Source organism: Eleginops maclovinus, chromosome 20, assembly GCF_036324505.1.
Source record: "Eleginops maclovinus isolate JMC-PN-2008 ecotype Puerto Natales chromosome 20, JC_Emac_rtc_rv5, whole genome shotgun sequence".
NCBI classification, from domain to species: domain Eukaryota; kingdom Metazoa; phylum Chordata; class Actinopteri; order Perciformes; family Eleginopidae; genus Eleginops; species Eleginops maclovinus.
Genome location: NC_086368.1, coordinates 16,297,946 through 16,307,975, shown reverse-complemented (window position 1 = coordinate 16,307,975; position 10,030 = coordinate 16,297,946).

The following is a 10,030-nucleotide window of genomic DNA, read 5'->3' as shown; positions in this document are numbered from 1 at the left end:
ACAATCATGTTTGTGTTTAAGGGCTAAATCATTTAAAACAAACCTGAACTTTGACTTATAAAATGAAGGAGACTCTTTAATCATGTTTAATCATTTTCATTTGAAGCATAGCAACACCTGATACATGACATGTACTGTACCTGGACATAATGATCAAATTTAAATTAACAGAAATTTAAAAATAAATGCAAAGAAAGAAAACTCTTGGATTTCAAATGAACTTTGATGGCTGTGAGCAGTCTCTCTCAGGACTGATGCAGCTTCTCTGCTGTTGTCACTATGACAAGAAAGAAAAAGACAAGCCTTAACTGCCTTCAGTAAAGTTTAGATGTCAGTGATCATTATGCATTTTTTCAACGTATAAAAGGTGTTTATTTTCTGATACACTGCAATAAAAACTTTAGCATTTAGCAGAACTTGCAGCACCAAGTGGTTAATAAACGTGTGTAAAAACCTCATGCCTTAAACAGGAAGAGAAAGCAGCTCACCACTGTTACATTTATAGGTGACAACGCTGTAGGTGTCGTCATAATCACCCTGCAAACCAGTGATGTTTGCTTTCAGTTTAAATTGGAGAATAAAATAAAACAACAGGTGTCGTTAAAAGGAATACAAAGGAATTCAGAAGCACAGTATGCATTTGCACATTGAAATACTGTATTTCTCTCCCTAAACATTGTGTGTCTGCTGCAGCTTGCTCCACCACCTCCACCTCGTCCTCCATCTTCTTCTGCTTTGCATTCATTTTGTTGACTTAACAGAGATAAGACTTTAAAAGAAACTGTAAAGCCAAATGTATCTGTACAGTGGAGACACTCAGAGTCTTGCGCAGCTGACAGACTGAATATCTGCAGGTATGATGATAAACCAGAGCCATGATGGAAACAAACATAAATACTGGTACTCGTTGAAGTGTAACTGATCAAACCTGAATATGAATTCTTACCTTTTGGAAATGCAGTTTTCTAGAAAATGAAAAAAAACAAACAAAAAAAACATATATTTGTTTTATTTAACATTTGAAATTATGTTCGAAATTCATCTTAACTTTCTGTTAGAGGAAATATTGGTTTACAAATGGTGCTATATTGTTGCTAAAATGGGAAACAAGTACCAACATCATTAACAATACAAGAGATTTATGGCCTGTTTTCACCTCTTGTTGAGGCAAACCCTGTGATATAATGTGAAGGACTGTAACTGCAGCTGAGTTTTGACCTAGCTCACATCCAGTGTAGGAGGCCCTATAGGGACCTCTGGTGGAGGTTTATTCCACCAAACTCAGAAAAGTAATCCACTAAACAGTTGTGACAAACAATCCATTAACACGATTTGGATGATTTTGTTTTTCAAGAAAGTTTGAATTTCGATCACGACAGACTCCTTTTGATGCCCTATAATGTTATTATGTAAAATTAAAGTTAGTATTTTCTCTGATCCAGCAGTTTCTTGACTGAAATGAATCTCTCAAATATGACATTCTACATTAATGAATATATATATATATATATATATATATATATATATATAATATACATATAATCTACAATATTTGTATTTTGCACAAAGGACGGGACATTATTAAAAATAAAATGTTTCAAACACAATGTCAGAATGCTGTTTTTCTCATTAGCATGATGCAGCTGTAAGAAATGACGTGTTTCCTGCTCACACTTAAGTTTCAGAGACACCAACAGCTTAAGGAAGTGAATAGTGGAAAGCATTAATACAAATTCCTAGCAAAGCAGTTTGGCATTTTGATGCACTATAAAAAAAAAGCTATACCTGTCTTTTCATCACCAGATGTTGAATTCAAAAGAGTTGTGGCAGCAGAATTCAAACTACCTGCAGAAGTGAGAGTTTTAATGGAAAACAAACAAATGATAAATGTCCAAACATGTTCTAAGTAGTCAACATGAATTATTGAGAAGTTAATATATAACCTGACTCTGGTTTCACTGAAGAAGAGACAATACCACCAGGGTATATCGGTGTGCCTTTAGTCTGGCCTGCAGAATAATTTATATTAAAATGTAATTAAATATTTGCGAAAGTCAACCCTGGAAATTAAGAAACAAATGAAAAACCTTTGAGATAATATTCATGAGAATGCTGTTATCGTGTGGATTTATTTCTCTAGGTGTAGCACTTCAAACCTGTGGTTGTACTTGATGTTGTCTCGCTCTGGATAATGTGTGATTCTCATCGTATCTTCAAATAACTGATTTATAACACCAGACATATTTAAAAACTTCCTAATATATTTATCACGTGTCAGCTGATGTGATAACTCTTGGAAAATATCCAAAACAAAGAAAGTGTATCAAATCATCATATAGAAAATATTGAACACAAAAAATCCATCAATCAACCAACAAAAAACAAATTAATTTTTGTTATATCAGTTTTTACTTTCTTTAGTTTGTTACAGATTTCACACCATGCCAATTTATTGTGCTGATAATAATATTGGTAGATGGGAACAGCAGTCACTCACTGTGTATGGTGATAGATCATTTATCCCTCCAAGATTTACGGTGTAAAAACACGTCAACTCAACCTCAGCAGGTGAACTCTGCTGTGACATCTTCAGCAGCTCAGTTCCTGTTAGTGTCCTCAGACAAGAGAAGACTCTACTTCCTCCACTTGAAGTGTAAAAATAACACTGAGACACAGAAACAGACGGTGGAGTCTGACAGTGCAGAGTGACTGAGTCTGTGTCTGTGATCACCGGTGGATTCACTGTCAGTGTTGGTGGAGGAAGAGCTGGAATTTGTGTGGGAAATATGTTAAATGATATAACTCAAAAGCTGCATTAAGACAATATAATCAAATGCTTTCAAATATTGAATAATTAAATTGGTACACAAATTCACCATCAACTAGTTGTTAATTAAGATGCATATTAGCAGTATATTTGCTCTTTATTAGTCATTATAAAACACTTTTTAATGCCTTACTGTACATGACAATATTCTACAAGTATTTGTCATGATCCTTGTTTTGTGTCTGTTTCCTGTTTTATTTTGAAAAGTTTTCCCTCCGTTGTGTCATGTGTAGTTTTACTTCCTGTCTTTTGGTTTTCCTCATGTCTGATTGTTTCATTGTTGTCATTTTCCCTTGTGTTTATTCCTCCCCTCCCCAGCTGTGGCTTGTGTTGTGATTAGTGTCTTTGTACTTAGTTCTGCTGTTGTTGTGGAAATTGTTCTGATGTATATGTCAAAGAGAATAAAGGTCTGTAAATAAGAAAATCCGAGCACAGTTGTCTTTGTGAGTTTTATTCAAGCTTGAAGTCACAGGTTATACAGAGTGCAAGACAGTCTGGATAAATTGTGCACAGAGAACTGTGCATGTAGTATCTTTATAGGCATGCAGGCAGGTGCTGTTATTCTAACACAGTGGGCAACCTGTCGTTGACCCCGACACACATGTTCCATAACAGCACATGGGTCTTATATAATAGGTAGACATGGTCTGTGCATCCAGCGAACATCCTTATTTGATGTTATTCTAAAGCAGCCTGTCTTCTATAGGTAACAGACACGTGTATACACTCATTGCATTAGTCATTGCCATAATTTTCCATTACATTTTCCCTTGTGTTCTTTGTCAGTTCGTTGTGGTCCTTCATATGTCAAGTCAGGTGTTTTTCATGTCGTGGATTTCTCAAACTTTGTATTTTTGTAAAAAGCTTTTTTTGAATAAAGCTCGCCTTTTGTTTGGACCCATACCTGCCTCCCTTTGTTGCTGTACTTGGATCCTATTTCCCCCACCCTTGACAGAACGAACTGACCAAAGATGGACCCAGCAGCTGAGCTACACGAGGTGAAATACAAATTAATTCGCTTAAAGAATTTGTGTCGATATGCCTCAAGTATAGAGGAGAAGTTCTTGTCCATGGCACGCCAAAAAATGACGTCAAGGCCCTGGTTAAGGGGCTCATTTCCGGATTGGGAAAAATACTTCATAGGTGATTATGAGACCACACCTGATTCCCGGCTTGCTAGCTCCAGGCATGCTAGCCCTCTGCCTGTTCCCGACTTAGCACCTCTTGTGGATCCCTTTTAGGGATCCCGCCTGGCCTTTGGAGGCCTGCGAAGCATTCAACAGGTTCAAAAGGGATCAAGGCCAGGCTTGCAGTCAAGCCTCCTGCAGCCAAGCCTTCTGCAGCCACGCTTGCGGCTCAAGTTTTGGCCCAAGCAGCCTGTCCCGTCGACTCCAGCCTCGCCTGTTCAGTCGGTTGTCCCGACACCTAATCCGATGGGGGTGTCGCCAATGCCTGCTCTTGTTCCGTTGGGGGTCCTGCCATGACCTGTTCCGATGGGGGTCTCGCCAATACCTGCTGTTGTTCCGTTGGGGATCCTGCCATTACCTGTTCCGATGGGGGTCTCGCCAATGCCTGCTCTTGTTCCGTTGGGGGTCCTGCCATTACCTTTTCTGATGGGGGTCTCGCCAATACCTGCTGTTGTTCCGTTGGGGGTCCCGCCCTGAACTGTTCCGATGGGGGTCTCGCCAACGCCTGCTCTTGTTCCGTTGGGTGTCCCGCCGTCACCTGTTCCGATGGGGTTTCCCGCCAACACCTGCTTCTGTTCCGCTGGGGATCCCGCTGTCACCGCTTCCGATGGGGGTCCCGCCGTCACCTGTTCCAATGGAGGTCCCACCAACACCTGCTCCTGTTCTGTTGGGGGTCCCGCCGTCACCTGTTCTGATGGGGGCCCGCACACCTGCTCCGTTTGGGGTCCCACCAATTCATGTCCCTTTCCAGTTGGGGGTCCCACCGACCCATGTCCCTGTCCAGTCGGGGCCCCGCCGACTAAAGCTCATGTCCCGCCGACTCTAGTTCATGTCCTGTCGGTGGGGCTGCCGGCCCATGCACCTGCCTCTTCGGGGGTCACGCCGAGGCCAGTACCGACGGGGGTTCCCGCCGACAACAGCTCATGTCCCGTCGGGGGTCCCGCCGAATGGTGCTCCTGTCTCCTTGGTGGTCCTGCTGCCTCCTGCTCCAGGTGCTCCTTACTTTCCTCCGGAGTGGTCCGGCCGGCCTCCTGCCAGTCTTCCAGAGGGTTCCCATTGCGGCCTGCGTCTGCCTCCAGCCCGTCGGCCTCCAGCCCATCGTCCAGAGGCGTCTCGCCATCCTCCAGCCCGTCCTACAGTCCATCCTCCAGAGACGTCACACCGCCTTCCAGGCCGTCCCACGGAGCTGTCTCGCCGCCTTCCAGGCCGTCCTCTGGAAATGTCTCGCCGCCCTGCGGAGCTATTAAACTGTCCTCCAGATCGTCCTCCAGAGTTCCCTCGCAACGGTCTACACCCTTGCCTCCGCCCGTGTCTCCAGCCTCCGGAGTTCCCTCGCCGTGTTTTACGCCCGTCTCCGCCTCCCGGAGTTTCCCCGCCGTGGTCTACGCCCATGTCTCCGACCACCTCGGTTCCCCCGCCACAGGCCTTGTCCTTGTTCTAACTCGTTTTCTGCCTTTCCCCCGAGCTGTCCGCCCGAGACACCCTCCTCGTCCTCTGCCTTACCCCCAGGCCATCCGCCCGAATCCCACCTTCGGAACCCTTCCACCCACCCTTTTGGCCTTGGTCATGCGTATATCATGGTATTTCTTACTAAGAATATGTTCCCCTATTTTAAAGTGAAGTCTTGTTTACAACCAATAAGCTAATAGTTTGACTGTAATTGACCTGCACAGATTCCCTATTCTAAAGCTGACTCCTCTTCACACTTTGTAAATACATTATAGCACAAAACTATTGAAATGAACCTCAACAGTACATGAACAAAGTAGGCACACATTGAAATATCTCTTTAATGTGTGAACAACTAAAGAGATGTTCAAACACATCCCAAAACTTGTCAAGTTTTCCAAGGCTGAGAACACATATGCAGCCTGAACTTTTTAATAAAATACAGATTTTACTTCATGTTTATGTGTGTGTGATCATACTGTGTGACCTGCTTATATGAACTTACACAATAGGTGAAAAGTGATTATTGTGTTTTGACAAGATTAAAATGATATAACCATGCCATACATTTGAAAAGTGTCAACAAAATGTTCAATAAAACGTTTACAAAAATATAAATGTGCAAATATGAAACATACAGATCAATATCTTGCTCTTGGTAGCTCCACTGTCAAGACTCAGAAAAAATATACCAATTAGCATACAACTGTATTCACCACATATCTTAGGAACTTACATCTACTACAGGTTTGTAAAGAGCTATGGAAAATAGCCACAAATGAAAGTACAGAAAACAAAGTATGCAGTCTGCCGCGAGACTCAGGCTAGCGTTAGCAGCATTCTGCTAGCTTACAGAGATAGTTGAGAAGAAAAGAAGGGACTTTCAAAGCTCCCGGTTGTTTCTTCTTTCGATCTCCTTCAATGTGTTATTTGCTTGTAGATAAATTAGTTTTAGCTAAATTTGTTAACTTGTATCGCTCATCCAATCTTTCTGCTCTGATCCTCATCACAGGCGACGCATTTGTAAGAAATGTTCGTTTATTCGAAGCCCAGGTGTCGATTCAAAAGAAAGAAAGCAAACCTCCTCTTGTAAGTTTTAAAAGGAGTATTTCATAAAAGGATGCAGCAGTAGGTTTTACAAAAGTTTCACAGCTGTGGCTCAATAGCCCGGGACCCGCGTCCACAGGCCACTGACTGAGTGGAGCTCATCAGTAGTTACTGTCTGGCGGTCCGGAACAAAAGAGAGTTCGATCTCACAATACAAACATGTTTTATAAAACCACCCCTTTCCCGCCATACAATAAACAACTTCAAAATAAGACGCACTCCGCTCTCGTGCTCTCATTGGTTGGTAGTGGGGGGCTGGATCGTGTTGGCCGCTTGTCACATGGGGTTCTCCGGATTCTTCTATAGGCTGATGTCGTCGGGGGCGGGTCCTCTTATGACGTCACCGTCGCCATCTTGTTAGTGATATCCTGGATCTCTTATCTACGATATTCTATTATGCAATCCTTCTGAGGGTTATCAGGTATTAAACAGGCAACAGTATCATTGCAGCATCAATGAGTGAGAGGTAGAGGCGGTGTGTTTAGTATGTAACTCCACTGGTCATTCTCCCTCTACTCATATATACAATACAATATTAGCTTTATGCTATCTGAGGCTAAAAACAACATCCGGTAATAGTACCGGAATTGGACAAATATGATCCCTCCAGAAACAGTGAATTATCTTTTAATGTTATGCTCCAATATATTGATTATTTCTAACACATGTCTCCTCTCCGTCTTAACCAAACCACCTTTTCTGAGTGGCTTATCCCTCTACTTGTTTTAAATGAGGCAGAATCATTATTAATCTTTATGCACCCATTAGAATGCTTATCTGTTTTCATTATTTGAACACTAGATGGCGCTAGTGGGGCAACAACATACATAAATGATCCCCCTGGCACAGGAGAGATTGATTGTGACTGGAGAGCAATAGTTTTTTGACCGTGTCTGTGCACACGCTGTTTTTCTTTGAAAATAAACTATATTGAAACTATATTGCTTAGTCTTGCCTTAAATGCGTCCAATTAGCTAACCCAGTTTAGTTAATCCCAGGGTGATATTGAGTAGCAATAGTCCCCACAATATTAATACCTTTTGTAACCCTCTTTTGTCACATGGGTTACATGTACAAAGACCTACTTTTCACCGCTTAATCGTTTTCTGTCAGTGTTTCTAGCAGACAGAGCTCTCTAGATAAATAATAGTGTCAAAGCTTTTGACTTTGAGTGTAATTATCAACTTGCTATCTGCAATATCTGCAATTACCTTTCACAGGCTTCAGACTTTATATTTGTTCCTAAGGTCATGCAAACCACTTTCAAAGAGGGAACATATTCTAAGTCAGAAAAAACAAATTTTGAGTTATTTTGACACAATTAACATGTGTAGTTTCATGTCGAATAGACCATATTTGTTTGGTGTTATTATGGGAGAATGACTATTCTTGTGGTAGTACTGCCTTATTAGGCCCATATTGAGCAGAGCATAAGAAGAAAAAAACTCATGTACAACAACTTCCTTACTTGCAATAAATAAGCACTAATTAGAGGGTTATTGAGGAAAAACTTTTAACTAACGGCCTATTACTTGTAGAATATTGTCATGTAGAGTAAGGCATTAATAAGTGTTTTATAATGACTGATAAAGAGCCAATACACTACTAATATGCATCTTAATTAACAACTAGTTGTTGGGGAATTTGTGTACCTTAATATAAAATTGTTACCCAATTATATATTCAATTTAGCTGTAACATCATTCTAGTTTCTGTTTATAAAGATAATGATGTAACTTACTTTGACATAAATTAAAAGAACATAACATGTGAAGGTCAAGTTAAATGCCAAGAATATTGCTTGGATTTGAAATTAACTACAGTCTCTCTCAGGACTGATGGTGCTTCTCTGCTGTTGTCATTGTCATTTTAGGGGAAAGAATGCATAGGCCAAATTAGATATTAGCTTTCTACCTTTTCATCATTGTAAATCCAGACCAATTCTACACTCTTCTCAGCCTTCTCTGATTTACACAATCTCCCATATTTAAGTAATAATGTAATACAGCCAAAACATTTCAAGTACTTCATTTCACTTTATTTTAATTTTAAATCAGAGCACATTTCAGGAAAGCTCAACATGCATGAGAAAGATTAGATAATGTTTTAGGTCCAGCCATTATTTCTGAAAAAGAGCAATGACATTCAAACAAAAAGCTAATAAAGTGACAACATATGTATTTACAAAATATGTAGAAACATAGTCAGATCAAATAAAACCTGTTCAAAAACAGTATCAAAGTAAAGAAATAGGACTGAAGTGATCTTTGCTGGAGCTAAACTAAACACTCTTTTAATCTTGATCTGAAAAAAAGCTAAATTGAAATGCAGCTTGAAACACATGCTGAGCTTTATGCATCATAAACTTTAACTTAAAAATGTCATAGCTGTAATTCTTGTAAAACTGTCAAACTCAATCAACATTATACCAGTGAACCTCATACACAATGTTCATTTCAGGAACAGTTCTTAGACTATCTGCTTCTCTCTGTACGCTATAGTTTCAGTGTGACTGCACGGTGCTGTACATTATACCCTTGAGGTCTGATGCCGCTGGCTCCTCCGAGATGGTTGCGTACATATGGTATGTCTCAGACTGGAATAAGAAATACACAAACTATGATATATATATATTATGAAATATGGCTTATGGTTTATTGCCCCTCATGTCAGACTTACATTCTCATTTTGATTCTGCTGCGTGCTTTTCACTTTCTGAGAACCTGCTAGTAAGAAAGACAAAACAATATATCAAACAATGAATGACATATCTTGGACAGCATTTAAGAGAATGGTTGAGAGACTTTTGCTCATTTCCATATTTTATATATGTAAAGTACTTAGTTTGATTCTTTATCTCTCCACTTTCTATATTCAATATGTAAGGTGGCCTGTCATACTTGCCTTTCATAGGGAGCTTTTCTTTAAGTTTTAGTTGACAAACAGGCCATCAAAAATTAGGACTAGATAGAAACTCATTTCAGTTTAACTGTTTCAAGTAGAGTGAATGGCTCATATTTCAACCCTGAGAGCATCACCTCCAGGGGAACTAGAGGAAGGCAGGCATGAGCCACTCTTGGGCATGGTGGTGAAGATAGGAAGGACAGACTTTAAGTAGTTCAATGGCTGTGCAGGCTTGAACCGGCCTGTATAAGATACTACAGCTTGACCGTGGAAATCAAATAGTTGTAAAGACCATGCACATGTGGTGCTCCTGCCCTGTGACCTGTTACATACATGATATAGGTTGGAGACATGGTCTTGAAAAGATAAATGTAAAATGTTCTCACACCACAATCCGACATGTGAAAAAGCGTGTCCGATTTCAGCAAATGAGATTATTTTTTTCTCAGTGCGGGTGTGGTTTCACCAAGTGTGTTTCAGTGCTACTTTGAGATGCATGTCTCGCATTGTTGTTCTGTGCAACCTGATGAGGAAAAAATCCACTCTTTTTGCCCTT